Genomic DNA, 16045 nt, shown 5'->3' with positions numbered 1-16045 from the left:
CTGGTCAGCAATGCATTTTACGGGAGGGCTTCCCTGTGGAAGAAATGGAGTGGTGGGCCAGGACAAACTGTAAGCAAGTTCCTTCACCACAGCCATAATTCCCTCCATCCAGCCCTCTTGAAGGGTGCTATTGCAGAGGTCTCCAACCTTTTAGGGTGGTTGGGCATATTTGGAATTGTGATAACATGTTGCAGGCACTCTCACAAAATGGCTGCCAGGCAGGGGATTTGCCTATTCATAAAATGGCCACCATGGTGGACGTGACTACTCACAAAACACTCATTTCCCAGAAGGCAAGCGAGTGAGACTATTTAAAAAACAACAACCTTGCCCAAGAACCTAAGTACAAGGCAGAGGTGGAGGGCTGAGCTCCAAAACACAAAACCACTCTCAAACTCAAATAAAGATGGCGTTGGGGGTGGGGGAGCACTTTGCTTTGCAGCATAGGAACTTCCCAGTTAAGTTTAAAAATCTTAAGAAATAAAATAAAAATCGGGCAGGGAGCCTTATGGGTGCCAAGAGACCATCTTGGAGACCCCAGCTATTTTGCTTACTGAGAGACCGCACATGCCTGCATAGGCCATTCCTGAAATGAACCTTGATCTGCCCTCACAGGATTGGCAGTTGGGCAGCACTTTTACCAGCCAGTCCAGTCATGGGTGTCTTGGCAAGTAATGAAAAAGAAAGCCCAAGACAGTCCAGGCATCAAACCCTCTGTGCTGATCTGCCAGGTAAGAGAGAGCACTTAAACTCAGCCCAGCTATCTTCTCCCTAGAGGCCATCAGCACTGCGATAATGCTACCCCTAGAGCCAGGGCTGATGCACTCTTGTCTGGGGTGGGGGCAGTCGTGAAGTTAGGACAATGCTACAAATAAGAGAATCTCTGCACTTGTGGAGCAGCTGCCCTCATGAACAATTCATGTATTTCAGACCCTCCGGTCCCTTCAGCCACACAACGCCAAACAAATGGCGTTCCTCAGCTGCTGAAACATTGAAGTGAGGCAGTGAGACAACTGGGCTTTCCAAGAATCAAAATATACCTTGTCCTCCCTTCCTGTTACTGCCTTCCTCACTCACCTATAATCATTATCCCCCTCCTGAGCTTAGGTATGGGGTAGGGGAGGTATCTAGATACTCATTTTCTGTCCTTTTCTCTCCACTATTTGCCTTATGCATGCAGAGCACTGAATTAGTTATCCAAAGGAGGAGGACTGAAGGTACATCAGGATCTACCAGTTAACGTCTGGATGATTTGCAGTAGGTTGCTAGGGTTTCTCACCCCCCCCCCCCCTGTCTAACAATAGCAGCTCTCTCCATCCCCATTAGATTGCTGAAAAAATGCTCCGGGAATCCAGGAGTGGATTTTTGTGAGAAAGGACTTGTGAGCTTGATGCTGGTTTTGATAACAAATTCCTGGGTTGAGCCTGTGCTCAGAGACAGCCTGTTCCTTAATGCTTAGCGTGTGTGTGTCTACCCTCCGGAGCCATTATTTTACTTGGTGGATCTTAAGAGTTCTTGTAAAAAAAAAAAACCCAACAAAGTAGATCCCACAAGCCTTACATCTTCCCATCCCTGCTCCAAAGCACTGGATTTGTTCTCCTAAAGAAGGTTTTCTAAAAAGAGTTTTCATTCAATGAGCAAACCCAGTGTGGGAGAACAGCCCAGAGTGAGTGGAGGAGAGGCATTTGATTAACATGTGGATAAATGAGAGCTGACAATAAGACTTTCAGAACATCTTTTTCTTCTTTTTTTAAGATTCCTACAATGAGGCCGTTAGTAGTCAACTGGAGAGATGTAAAACCATCACAGATTGAAAATGCTTATATACACCTATGTGTATACACACACACACACACACACACACACATTGAGGGATGGGGTAAATGATAGAATGTACTGCTTTTCACACCTGTGATAGTTTTGTTTACTGTTGGAGGTTACAAGAACTGCTGAAGAACCAGTACCATCACTAATGGGAGATGAAGTTGAACAAAGTGTAAAGGTGTGTTCCTTGCAATTGCAATTACTCATTTACACTGCTGGTGTTCAGATTAATTAGTAAGATAAAGAAAAGGGTTGCCAAACAATGTCATAAAACATTTTGTACCTGTGAAACTGGGTTCACTTTATTGCTTGTTTTCTGCCAGAAGAGTGCCTTTTTGTTTTAGCCAAGTAGTAGATCAATGCAAACTCTGTGATCCTCAAACGTAAGAGCTAAATCATATAAGGCAGGAAGTTACATCAGCCTTCCCCAATCTGGTGACCTCCACATATTTTGGAATTCAACTATCAGTCCCAACCAGCATGGCTGGCCAAAATATCTGGCAGGCACCAGGTTTAGAAAGACCGCATTGCACAGTATGAGGTGGTACAGTCCTGAAGAGGTAGAAAGGACAGTATCATTTCAGATTGCAAGTGTGGGATCTCATTTTTGAATGTTCCCCTGTGTGCAAAAAACTCTTTGCCTGTAGAAAAATAGCATGACTGGACTAGAATCTTTCTCCATGACATGCTAGTTTGCTATTTGCAAGCAGGTGTTTATGGAGGGAGCAGTCAACTCTCCACCCTGCCCCATCATCCCTATTCAATTAGAACTACAGCTGCTATTTGTAGAAGTTTTAAAGAGACGGAGATGTGGCCATCTAGTTTGTCCCTTTGGCTTGGCTCTCTCTGGGCTGGCCGTGGCACTATTGGGGTTGCATCTATTTAATGGTTGTATTACTGGTTATCATCCTGGAATAAATTATTGATGAAGCGTCTATAAATATTTTAAATAAATTAGGGACACCAATGACTTTCCCCCCGGTCACTGGCAGCCTTCATGCCTGAGTAGTCATTTGGCCCAGGATCTTCCACATCCACACCCCAACCTGTAGCTATACTACATGTGGAATGTGTATTCTGAAGTTAATATTTCAAACAGCTGGAGAAAAGTTAACTCATGTCATTGTCCAGTACATTCCAAGAATGTCAGCCACTTACTATAATACAAGTGTTCTTATCTAGTGCTAGTAAGGTGTAGTGGTTGAATCCAGGACTGTTTCAAATCCTTGATTCAACTCCCCACTTGGCTAGTTTGCTGGGTGGCCTTAGGCCAGTCACTATCAACTAACCTTCCTCAAAGGGTTGCTGTGAGGATTAAATATGGGGAAGCATTCTATGCTTTCCTGAATTCATTGGAAGAAAGGCAAGATTAAAATTTAACAAATAAATATCTTCCATTAAGTATTAAAGCAGCCTTCCCCAACCTGGTGCCCTGCAGATGTGTTTGCCAAGCTAGCTGGGAATGATGGGAGTTGTAATCCAACACATCTGGAAAGCAGCAGGTTGGGGAAGGCCACGTTAGAGGATATTTCAAGTCTGACTGTAAACTTCACAAAGTCACAGGGAATCTGGATTACAGCCCATGTGAATCTGCAATTTGGCAGATAAAACTTTTGTTATGACTATCTAGTCCTTCTGGCTCACTCAGAACAAGCCCCAAGTCACTGGTAGCTCTTACAAACAGTGCATTTTCACAAAGCCTTCTCCATGTTGCTCTAGAGCAGCCTGGTTTGTTGAATGTGTCAGCTTGACCCTGCTAGACTCTATTAAAACATCCTCTGATAACTAACCAGTGGAGATGAGAGCTTTTCTCTGTTGAAGTAGTAAGAAGTGCGGGATCCTTCAGACAGTGTGACTGACAGTGCCCTGCAGAGAGCATGTTTGGCTTGGATCACAGGTCTACTACACCTGCTGAAACCCCTCTTCTACACAACTGTTAAAGGTACAGGAGCTCTGTCCTCTTTTGCATCTGGCCACCATACACTACACCAGTACACCTTTTGAAAATCCAGGGCTGTACCTTTCCAATCTCAGACACAATTCCTCTGTATCATTGGGGGGTGGGAGGGGGCGACCCTCTGTTGATAGCTGGGTCCTCCATTCTATAGTTCAGTGGTGCTGAACCTCTTTTATAACCCGAGGGCCAAATTCCATTTCAGATATACTCTTGGGGGCCACATTCCAGTCATGGGCAGGGCCAAAGGCAAAAGGGGCAGGGCAAAACTACCAGCATATTTTAGCTTAAAGCTCTTACTGCTAGTATTTTGTCTCTGTAGTCCTGAACACTGTATTGTATTTGACTAACAGCCATTACAAGCAACATAACTTAAAACATCATGCAATAACAGAACGTAAACAGAAACTGTTAATGAAACAACTGCACGGTCCACTGCAAGAGAATTCAGAGTGACCGCATGAATATGTTTTGCAGACTTGGCAAACCAAGCTGTTTTATATATAACATAAGGGTCGCAGTCTGACAGTAACCAACAAATCTTCACATAGACACTTCTACCCTGTAAACCTGCCCCAGAAATCTGTCCCTGGGATTTTGATGCAAATGACAGTACAGTAAATAATGTGAGAGATCCTCTCCCTCTCCCATACCACAGATACAGAACCGTAGGCTTCTTGGAACATGCCTATATCTTCCATCCAAGAATGCTGTGAGCATGGTTTGGAAGCCTAGTTCTGTAAATGAGGTTCTCGAAGAAGCAAAAGTAAGAGTTTGCAGGTATTGAGCTTTTTCATCATCCGTTTTAAACAAACAATACCACTGAGAAAAGTTTGAAAATGTAATTAGATCTAGGTCTTGCTGCCTATTATCTATTCCATAAATCCAATCCCTCAATTTCTTTTGGCTTCCAGTATAGTAAAAAAATATCTGGTAGAGGGTTTTCGGAGGTTAGCAACTCTTGGCATGACTTAGCCCAGCCACCCTTCTTCATTTGTTCTCTTAAGCAAGGCTTGGGGAAGCAATCTTCTGGCATGCCCAGGACCCTCTTATAATACCTTTATACTGTAGCAAGAAGGTCTGCCTTCTGAGCCCCAGCTGTTACTGATACCATGCCTGTCTCTGCCCTGAGGAAGGGAGCTGAGGTTCCCAGCCGGACTGCCAGTAAGTGTTCCGAAAGCCTCCAGCTCCTTCAAGTTGTTATGCCTGACCCCTCTTACTGCTAGTAACTAAGCCTTAGGGGAGGCATTTCAACCTTTTGCATAAAAGTTGGAAAATCCCCAAATGATTGGTTGTTGTGGAAAAGGGGGTGGGGAAAGGGGCATACCCATCCAAGTTGCCCCCGAGGGCCAAGGTTTTGCGGCCTTGGAGCATCTCTACACCAGACTAAAGTCCCACATTTAAAATGGGGCTTTCTGCTTCCATTTTAAATGCAGGATCACAACAGACTCCCTCCGCACGTGCTTCCTCCCCCGCCCCCATCTGAGTCTTCCATTATCTGTCATTGATCTCATGCCTCTTCTTGCTTCTTTTGACGGAGGAAACCGAAGCAGAATGGGGGTAATTTGATAGCTCATTATCTGCGATCTATTTAAAAACCGAACAAAGGGCATTTAGTGCAGCAGATGCCCTGGAGGTTCATGACATCATCTAAAGGGCCCAGAAACTTCCATAAATGAGCCATCTCAATAGCAAGATAAAAGCTCTGTGTAAAGGAGCCCCTGCTATAGTTTAATGGCGAACTCAGTTCTCTGAGTGTGGATCCTTATGTAGCCCAAACAGCCTAAAACAGCCTCACTGCCCCTTCCAGGTCTACATTCTACCCTTTGTATTGCAGCAGGCGTGCCTGGCACCAAGTGCTCTTGCCGCTCTCAGGAGTTACTTCTGCATGGAGAAGCCTAGCCATGCTGTGGTCTGCTACTAGCTCTTTGCCTTATGGGGAGGCACTCCCCCAATGCTGGTTAAACTGGACAGCATCCCCCTCTCCTTACTGACCTCCTGTCCTGTCTTGAGCCTTGCCTGTGGCTGGAAACTGAAAGCAGAATTAGGGCAGGCACAGCACAAGAAGTCACTGTTGCCACTCTCAAAATGACACCATGACTGTAATCCGGAGGGGTGCAGTTGTACCCCCCTTGCCCCTCTGAGTGGATGCTCATGATTTCAATCTTTTAGTATGGGGGGGGACTTCACAAAAGCCAGGAAGCCACAAAAACAGCTGGTGGTTGGGAGAAAGGAGGTGAGGCCAGGCGGAAGGGGCCTGGCCATCTGTGGAATGCTGGATGGGCGGATTTGGCCCATGGGCCTATGGCCCAACGCTCCTGCCCTACCTAATGAAGTGCATCGGCTTGAGTTTTCCCTGCCAGCATGTAGGCATCTTCACGCAGCCTGTGGCTGCTGAACATCCCTCCTCTGTGCAACTGTTAAAGGTGTAGGAGGAGCCCTGTCCCCTTTTGCATCTGGTCAAAGCAGCGTGGCAGCAGTGTGGCATGGCAAGGGGAATACTTCAGGCAATGTAAAGCTTTCTCACAGGGGTGACTCTTCTATCACCCCTCATTTGCTTGCTTGCTAGCTTTATTTTTTGCATTTATATCCCACCTTTTTCCTCTTGCAAGGAACCCAAGGCGGCTTACATTATCCTCCTCCTCTCCATTTTATCCTCACAACAACAACCCTGTGAGGTGGGTTGGGCTGAGAGTCTGTGACTGGCCCAAAGTCACCCAGTGAGCTTCCATGGCTGAGTGGGGGCTAGAACCCGGATCTCCCGGCTCCCAGTCCAACACTCTAGCCACTGTACCGCACTGGCTTCATGTGATGTTGACATCAGCAGTGTTGCTGATGGCAACATCATCTGCAAATATTTTCTGCATGCCTTGTCTACAGAGATGCATCACCCAGCTTCTCAAGGTTTCTGGAAGGATATTTATCTTAGGCTGCAATCCTATACACACTTACTAGGGGTAAGTCCCATTGAACGCAGCAGGGCTTAATTCTGAGTAGACACGTATGGGTTTGAAGTGTTAGTTGTGACTTTAAAAAAGTAAAATCATGAAAGCACTACTATTCTCCAGGCATCATGCAAAGTTCGGACCATGGTTCCCCAGTCTCCATGTGTTTCTTCCTATTAGCAGTTGGTGATCAGTATATGAGTGAGGGTTTTCACAGTTGTAAATAAAATGCAGGTACAAAAAGTATCTGAGGCTTTTGGTGGGGGACAGATGGGACACACTTAGCCAGTCATTAAATCCAAACAACCTCCTTCCCACCAGGCTGCTCTCTGACTCTAGTAGCTCTTAGATGGTGGCTTGCAATGCTATCATATACATATTTACTCAGAGGTAAGTCCCATTCAGTTCAATGGGGCTTACTCCTGGGTAAGTGGGTATAGGATTGCAGCCTCAGGTTGCAACCCTATCTTCATTTATCTGGCAGTAAGTCCCATTGAACCGAATAGGGCTTATGTCTGAGTAGACATGTATAGGACTGCACCATCAGGAGCGAATTAAAACTTTCTGTCTTTCTCTTTTGCTTCCTTCTGAACTACAGCCACAGGCTCCCACACCATCCTGTCTCAGTTACCTGTGGGCTGCAGATGCTGACATATAGGTGTGAATAAAGCCTTAGATGTCAGCTGTCACATAGCATCCTGTTACACACAACTTATGACATCTCATCTGGACAAACAGCTTGGAGTACTGAAGCCTACTACTTGCCCTTTAGATCCTTGTCTGACCTGGATGAAACTTAATCCAAGCAAGACAGAGGTACTGTGGATTGGGAAACCAACAGCCCTGGATGGAGGTTCACAACTGGTCTTAGATGGGGTTGCTCACCCTCTAAAAGACCAAGTGTGTAGTCTGGGAGTCCTCCTAGACTCGGCACTAACTAGGGAAGCCCAGTGTGTTTTACTAGCTTAGGCTGGTATTCGAGCTGTGGCCCTATCTAGAGAGGACGGACCTTGCCGCAGTCATCCATGCACTAGAGACGTCCAGGCTGGACTACTGTAATGCGCTGTATGTGGGGCTGCCTTTGAAGATGGTTCAGAAACTTCAGTTGGTGCAGAATGTTGGTGTTGGTGGGGGCGATATGATTTGATCACGTTATGCCTATGCTGCACCAGCTGCACTGGTTACCAGTGTGTTTCTGAGCCCAATTTAAAGTGCTCTTTTTGACTTTTAATTCCTTAAACGGTTTGGTACCAAGTTACTTGAAGGGCCATTTTTACCCATATCAACCTGCCTGCACATTCAGATCAGCAAGAGAGGTCCTTCTCATCTACCCACCTGTGAGAGCAATTAGGTGAGTGACTGCGTGTGAGAGGGCATTTTCCACAGTGGCCTCACACCTCTGAAATACATTGCCATTGGGGCAGACCCCACCATGCCCCAACATTGCAGGCTTTTAAGAAGGCCTTGAAAACCTATTATTTTACTCTGGCCTTCTCCTAATATGATTTCTGTTTTTATTGCTGGCTTTGTTTCTGGTTTTACTGCTGGTTTTGTTGTTTCTATTGCTGTTTCTATTGTGTTCTTGCTGTTTTTATTGTGTTTTTATCGCTCTTACTGTCATGCAAGTTTTATGTGTTTATTGCTGTACACCGCCTTCGGAGGGCTTCTGCCCTAAAAGGCGGCCAAGAAGTATTTTAAATAAGTAAATAATGCCTCTTCCCTTCTCATCTAAACAGCTTTTAAAACAACAACAACACTTTTAAAACTGCTTTTTAAAAGATAGTGGTCCTGAGGTAACCCCACCTTTGGACTCCCCTGTGAAGTATCAGTTTCTTCTCTTTTTAATTACATTCACTGGTTGCTCCCTCAGATGTATGAAGTGGAATTATAAATTCCAGCCTGTGGTGTCAATGAATTATTCAAGAGTCTGTTGCATTTTGATATCCCCCCTCACTTCTGTTCGCATGCTGTTTCTCTTTGACATTATTCATATCTTTGTCTGTCCTCCTCTTTGCTTCCAACAATAATAATTTGAATAGCCACAACACTTGCTTGTTGGCCACAGCACATACACACACACACTGTCCCATTAGTCATTAAAGGGTTAGCAAGAATTGGCTCTCCTCTAGTAGGGCACTGAAGAAGCAGTGCTGGGAATACAGTGTGTGAAATCCTAAATCCCAGTACTATGGCAGGTTTTCTTTAGGTTACTACCTTCATTTTATGTAGCATCTTTCTCAGGAACTCTGATGCCAGCTCTGCTTTTCTCTTTGATATTTTGCCGAGTTAATTAGCTCCATGGTGTGTCATCCGCACATAAACCAAGCACAGTGTATGAACTTTGCAGTTCTGCAGCTAGAGAATCGTCTCCAGACCCATTACCTTTGTTCTTGAAAAACTGACACTTTTATTTTAACACAGATTCGGGAATGATTCTAGACTGGTTAAGGGTTGTTCGCCCTGAACAAAATGCAGCCCTGAGCTTTGTGACAAAATCCAAAGCATGTTTCAGGGGCCATCTAACTGAGCCATGTCGTATGCGAGTTTTCTGTGCCATCATATGCTAAAAATGAACCTGGCCATGAGATGGATGGAATAATCAGAAGAGCATTTCGCCATGTGGCCAGTTGGGCTTTGAATTGACTTGGGTGAAACAACTCTGACTTGAGCTAATGGGCACACTGAGAATGTGAATTGAGCGGATCTGTGCAGAGTTCAGCATGTGCAGAAGCACGGGTGTAATTGCTTGACTCAACTGACATTTAATGCGTTGTTGTATGCAATAGCCCCACTGAAATGAAATGGACTCAAGTTAGCCATGAGTAACATAAGGCTCATTCATTTCAGTGGGGCTACTTTAAGTAGGACTAACATTGACTATAGCTGATTATTTATGCATATTAGTTAGAAATCAAACAAGCTGGACCTGCAACAAAATGTTGCAACGCAGAGTGCTCATGTTCAGATATCAGGGTTCCAACCAGCCATGCTCTCTTCCAGAAGGCTCCATTCTATCCCCTCACTCCCCCCAACACCCACACCCAGTCAGTCAACATCCTGAGCATGCTTAGTCATCTTCATTAGGCTGCTCTGAATCCTTCCCCTCTTTTAAAAGTTGTTTCCCTAAATAATTTTTTGTACTTCTACAAACATTGGAGTTTCCCCAAACCTGTTGATACCACCATCTTGTGCATGGATGGTCCAGTTTAAGTCCCATTCCTTTCAATGAGTCTACTCTAATTAGAGTTAACTCTGGATATAACCTCTTGGATGGAAGACCAGTACTTAATATAGCTAGCTGAATTTTATGGACTTTAGCTTGCACCCATCCCTGTAATTCCATCTATCTTTATATATGTTTTATGTTTTCTATTAAAATATTTGTATCTCCAACTTTCAGTCCTGAAAAGGACCCTCAAGGCACCTAATAAAGTTAAAACAATCAATAGAATAATGACTTAACAGAGGCCAAAACAAGAATATCCAAAAAGGCTCCCATATAGGTATACGGTGGACTGACTGTGTGTGTGTGTGTCTATATTAATCATTTATTTATTCATTCATCCTAGGTTAAGTAATGATTTTCCCAATTCCCATTCCTTATCCAAGTTCTATAGCCTACTTGTGTTTGCATCTGTTGCACACCTGGTGTGCCTGCCCCCATTACCTGCTTTTTCCAGACACTTTTGATTGAAGACAGGTTTTTAAAAACTGATTCTGCAGCTGTCTCTGGAGCAGGACCTCTGTGTTTATTTTAAAAGCCCATTGTGATGACCTGAGCCTGAGCGTGCAACTTCGGAGAAAGCTCTCAGGAGCAGGTTGCCCCAGTGGGAATTCAGCACTCAAAAATGCTACCTTAGACTGGGTGTTATAATGAAACCATGAGCAGGTGGAGTAAATCCATCAGTAGAAATGCCAAAATGCCATATTTCAATGTTCTCTCCTCCAGCCATTGCTTTTCATCTATTTATTTATGCTTCCAGTTCTGACTCTGACAGAGCAACCCTCTGCAGGTTTACTCCGAACTAAAGTCTTCAGTGGAGCTTACTCCCAGGTAAATTTGCATAGCACTGCAGTCTGAGTCTTTGTTCTTAAGCTTTTTGTTCCCACAGAGGCCATGTTCACATAAGAACCATGCTGGATCAGACCAAAGATCCATCTAGTGCAGCATTCTGTTCACACAGTGAACAGCTGCCTGTGGGAAACCCACAAGTAGGACATGACTGCAACGGCAGTAGCTCACAAACAGTATATACTTAAGTTTGACTCCTGTACACGGTTACCTGAGAGTAAGTCCCACTGAATTCAATGGAGCTTACTGAGTAGACACATCTAAGAACATAAAAAGAGCCATGCTGGATCAGACCAAGGGTCCATCTAGCCCAGCATTCTGTTCACACAGTGGCCAACCAGCTGTTGACCAGGAACCCACAGGCAGGGCATGAGTGCAACAGCACCCTCCCACCCATGTACACCAGCACTCCCACCCATGTTCCCCAGCAACTGGTATACATAGGCTCACTGCCTCTGGTACTGGAGGTAGCACATAGCCATCAAGACTAGAAGCCATTGATACCCTTCTCCTCCAGGAAATTGTTCAACCTCCTTTTAAAGCCACCCAAATTGGTGGCCATCACTACATCCTGTGGTAGCCAGTTCCATAGTTTAACTATTCGCTGTGTGAAGAGTATATAGTATCCTCTTAGTTTAAGATCCCTCTAGGTTCTCACTTCTGGCATATATTATTTTTTTCATGCTTCCTCATTGAATTCCATGAGTGCTCTCAGCTGAAATGTCTTGAACTTCTCCCTCCACATAATTAGATGATACTGTAAGTTAGATTTTGCCCTCTGGTAGTCCAGCCTAATCAAAACGGTAGGTAGGAAAGCACACACATACTACAGAATTTCTCTCCCACTCCCCCAGCTGAGCCCTGTGCCCATCACCACAGAATTATTGATCCTAGTAGTACATAAGCAGAGATGTACAGAACCCACACAAAGAAATGTCTGTTTACGTCAGAGCAATACTCTCCATCCCTTGGGCCTTTCCGTTTACTTCTTGCTCCAGATGAACACTGAAATAACAGAGATAAGGCTAGAGGATCTAGATGGGAATGAAGGTGGACAATCTAGTGAAGGAACAGGAGCAGAACTTCAGGCTTAATCCTTGAGATTGGCAAGGCATAGGACAAGGGTCCCCAACCTTTTTGGATCTGTGGGCACATTTGGGCATTTGAGAAACTGCTGTGAGCACCACCACAAAATGGCTCCCACAGTGGATGTGGCTAGTTACATAATGGCTGCTGTGGGGGCCTGGCTAGTCAAAAGTGAGCTAAGGAGCTAGTGGGGTGGGGGAGAAATACCATGGCTATAGGCTGGGAGGGGGGAATAGCAAGGCAAAGAGGTAGAGGGGAGAGAAAGAGCAAGTCTAGAGGTTAGAAATGCAGAGAAAGAGCAAGGCTAGGGGTTAGAAAGGGAGAGAAAGAACAAGGCTAGGGGCTAGAGAGAAGACTGCCCCATCACATTTTCCAAGAAAAATGTGGTCTTGTGTGGTCTTTCGTCCTTTGGGCGGGGGGGGGGGAGGGGAGAGGAGATGTGTAAGTGGCCATCTTATTCTAGAACCAGCAACTGTAGCAGCAGAAAAGAGAGCTCACAAGCCTATTTGGGCATCGTCCCTCACATGATGGACTATTAACAAAGGTGGGAGGGGAGAGAGTGGGGCTGGTCCTGCTAGCCCTGCTCCTGCTGCTGCATCTTTGCCAGTTCCACCCTGTCCAGCATGCACACATTGGAGGGGCACGTCTGGACAGGGTATCATGCTCTAAGCAGTAGACTGCCCCATGGGTTCCACCTCACAGGGAGGAGCCTACACATGTAGAGTAGGATCCCTCTACAGATGTCCCCTGCCTGTCTAGGGGTGGCCAGGTGTCCTACTTTACAGGGGACAGTCCTCTATTTGAAGTGCTGTCCAGTCCAAAGCCTGTTTGAAGAGAAATAACTGTAAGAAGGGTGAGCTAGTTGGGTTCTTGAGGTTGCCGTCCACAGTAGCACCTGGACAGCAGCAGACTGAGCAGGCCCACAGTTCACCTGGTCACAGTCTTGCCTACTATGGTGAGATCTTTGTATTTTTATTTAAATTGTATTTATCGCCTAAAATCCAATGTTAAGTCCTACTTAGAGTAGAGCCACTGAAATGAATGGGATTTAAGTTAGTCATGACTATATAAATTAAATTATATAAATTAAATCAGTGCCTTCTTTTGTCCTCTTTTGGTGATGCATTTCCCTGTTTTGGCGATGCCAGCCTAATGGCGGTCAGAACAGCAAGGACATTACTGAAGGGTTGTGGTGTGTCCCCACTGCCCCTCTTGTGCACTCATTGCATTAGGCGAATGCCTGAATAGTTGATGCTCTGACTTTCACCTCTGTCGTTCCCTTGGCCTTACCTCTGCTGAGCTGGGCCTACTTCACCTTGATGTGGTAAAGCTGTGTTGGACCTGTATGACTTTAGGCTGCAGAGGGGGGCTCACGTACTAAGGAATGTTCCTTAATAAAAATACATATGTACATACATACATGAATCCCTGCACATAGAAAACTAGAAGTTAGAAAGAAGGAATCTTGAAAGGCTCACCACAGAACCAGGCCTGAGGGCCAAACGAGGAGGTTAAATGTATCACTTCAGTGCCATGTGTGTGTTTTTTAATTGTTAATAACTGCCGTGGGGGCCCTGGTTTTTTATAGGGGCCATGACACCCAGGAGGAGATTTAACCCTTTTTTCCCCATTGTGCTCTTGATGAAAGTCTACCCTGCTATGATGGCTATTACCCCAGAAGACAAGCTCCCATAGCTACCTATGGGAGCTTGCCTTCTGAGGTTAACAGCCTCAGAAGGCTTTTTTTTTTGGACCACAGCAGGGGAGGAAAGAGTTAAAGCCCTCCTCATGTGCTGTGGTCCCAATAAAAATTAGGGGGCCCATGGGGGGTTATTAACAGTTTAAAACACCACTGTTCCAGTCCTGGTTGGGGCCTCTCATGGCTGCTATTTTTAAAGGAAAAAACTCCACCACATTAAATGCCATGTAAAATATGTAACGTGTCATCTGCTTTGGCTCTCAGGAAGTCAAAGGGTCATGAAAGAGAAATGAAGGAGAGCTTGTTTATTCAAAGAGCTGCTGGCTATCTAAAGCAGACCATATGTGTACCTCTTGCCTGTCTTCCGTTCTGGCAAAATATCTCTGTGCCCCTGCTTTTATTTTATTATAATGTCTGCAACAGGGATGTCTGCTTCCTCCCTTACAAGCCTAAAATGCTTCACCATGGTGACAAGTAGCTACTTTGCAATTTTAAGAAATGTTCTCTCAAGGATCTCATTTGGAGAATCTCAGCAACAATCCATAAGAAACCCCTGTGCCCCAGCTTTTATTAGTGAAGTCGGTAGGAGTGGATGAGACAGTAGAGTATCTCTTTAAGATTGGCAACTGGGATAGATTTGAATTGGCCATTTTTTAATCTTGGCTTTAGTTCAGCTCAAATGCTAGGCTTTGGTTTTTTAAAAATAGTTTATATTTAAATGAACTATCATTTGCATGTGAAAGGTAGCTGGGATTTTTGTTTTGAGCTTTCCAGAGAGGCAGCCTTATTATTAGCTCAGCCAAAGCAGGGAACCATCAAATCGTATTTCTATAATAAAACAGCATTGAAAACCTCAACCATTTGGATCCAAGACCACAATACTGTGTGTAGGCTTCCTTAGTGGGACTTGTTTCCAAGTAAACATGCACAGGATTAGGCTGTGCGAATTACCTTGCCAGTAGGATATTGAAAAATGGGCTGTAATTCAGACCAGGACTAGAGGAAATGGTTTATTATGGGTGAAAATAAAAGCAATTCAATTACACATAGTTCAGATAGCTAGAAACTAATAGGAGATTGTATAATAAGCATTTAGAGGCCAAACCTGAATGGCCATAATACACATAATTAATTATATGTTTGGAGTAAACAATAATTGACATTCTAGGTGTATAGTTAAGGATCCATTCCTCTTCTACAGCTCCTTCTCCCTCCCAGAATTGTTGGAAAACACAAGCGAACACCATGCCATGATTTCAGTGTGGTTGGGAGTTATGCACACACCTAGGAAAACACCAAACTAGTAAGAGGGGAGGCTTCTCCACCGCACCACACGGCTCCCAATTTTTTTCAAAAACAAGGAGAGATGTTTGAAATAAATAAATGCAAAGGTGTTGGAGAGACTAAAGGTAAAATAAAGCAGCCAGTTTTAGAGAAGACTCCATTACTGAGTTCCTAAAGGAAATCAACCCTGAGTGCTCATTGGAAGGACAGATACTGAAGCTGAAGCTCAAATATTTTGGCCATCTAATGCGAAGAGAAAACTCTCTGGAAAAGACCCTGATGCTGGGAAAGACTGAGGGCAAAAGGAGAAGGGGACGGCAGAGGATGAGATGGCTAGATAGCATCACTGATGCAATGAATATGGACTTGAGCATGCTCCAGGAGAGAGTGCAGGACAGGAAGGCCTGGCGTGCTGTGGTCCATGGGGTCACGAAGAGTTGGACACGACTGAACAACTGAACAACAACAACCATTACTGAGTAATTGGACATTGATCAGTTCATATCTGCAAGCTGTAGGGGAAACAACAGGTCACCAAATGTGCCCTGTAGCACAAGCAAGCCAGTCTAAGACATTCTGGAACCTGAGAAAGAAAATCCAAATGTATTTATTTCTTGTATTTATTAAACGCCTCATAAACTATATTTCTCTGGACATTGTACAGTGCAATTTAAAATACAATAGTAACATAATACTAATATATTACTAACATTTATTACATTAATTTCCTGCCTTTTCTCCAGTGACCTTGGCTCAAGACTTCACATAGTTCTTCCTCTTCATCTGTATCCTCACAACAACCTTGTGAACTAGGTTAGACTGATAGATACTGACTAGCCCAAAGTCACACAGTGGAATTTCATGACTTAGTGGGGATTTAAACCCAGGTCTCCCCAGTTCTAGTCTGACATCAACCAGTACAACTACACGCGATCACAAATTGTGTCACCGTGGCAGTAAAATATAGCAATGAACAACCTAATAGACATGACAACCTTTAAATCAGAGGTGTGGAACCCTTTTTCTGTTGTGTTCCACATTATCTTGAGGGTATTCTGTCAGGGGCCACATGCCAGAGCTAAAGTGGGCTTCGCCCATTCTCTGTCTCTCTGCCATCTTGTTTGCTCTTTCTCTTTCTTACACTCCCTTTTCTCTCTGTTTCTGCCACTCCTTTTCTCTCT

Source organism: Heloderma suspectum, chromosome 7, assembly GCF_057233095.1.
Source record: "Heloderma suspectum isolate Gila_16-S chromosome 7, 16-S_ref, whole genome shotgun sequence".
Taxonomy (NCBI): Eukaryota; Metazoa; Chordata; class Lepidosauria; order Squamata; family Helodermatidae; genus Heloderma; species Heloderma suspectum.
This window is presented reverse-complemented; position numbering follows the sequence as displayed.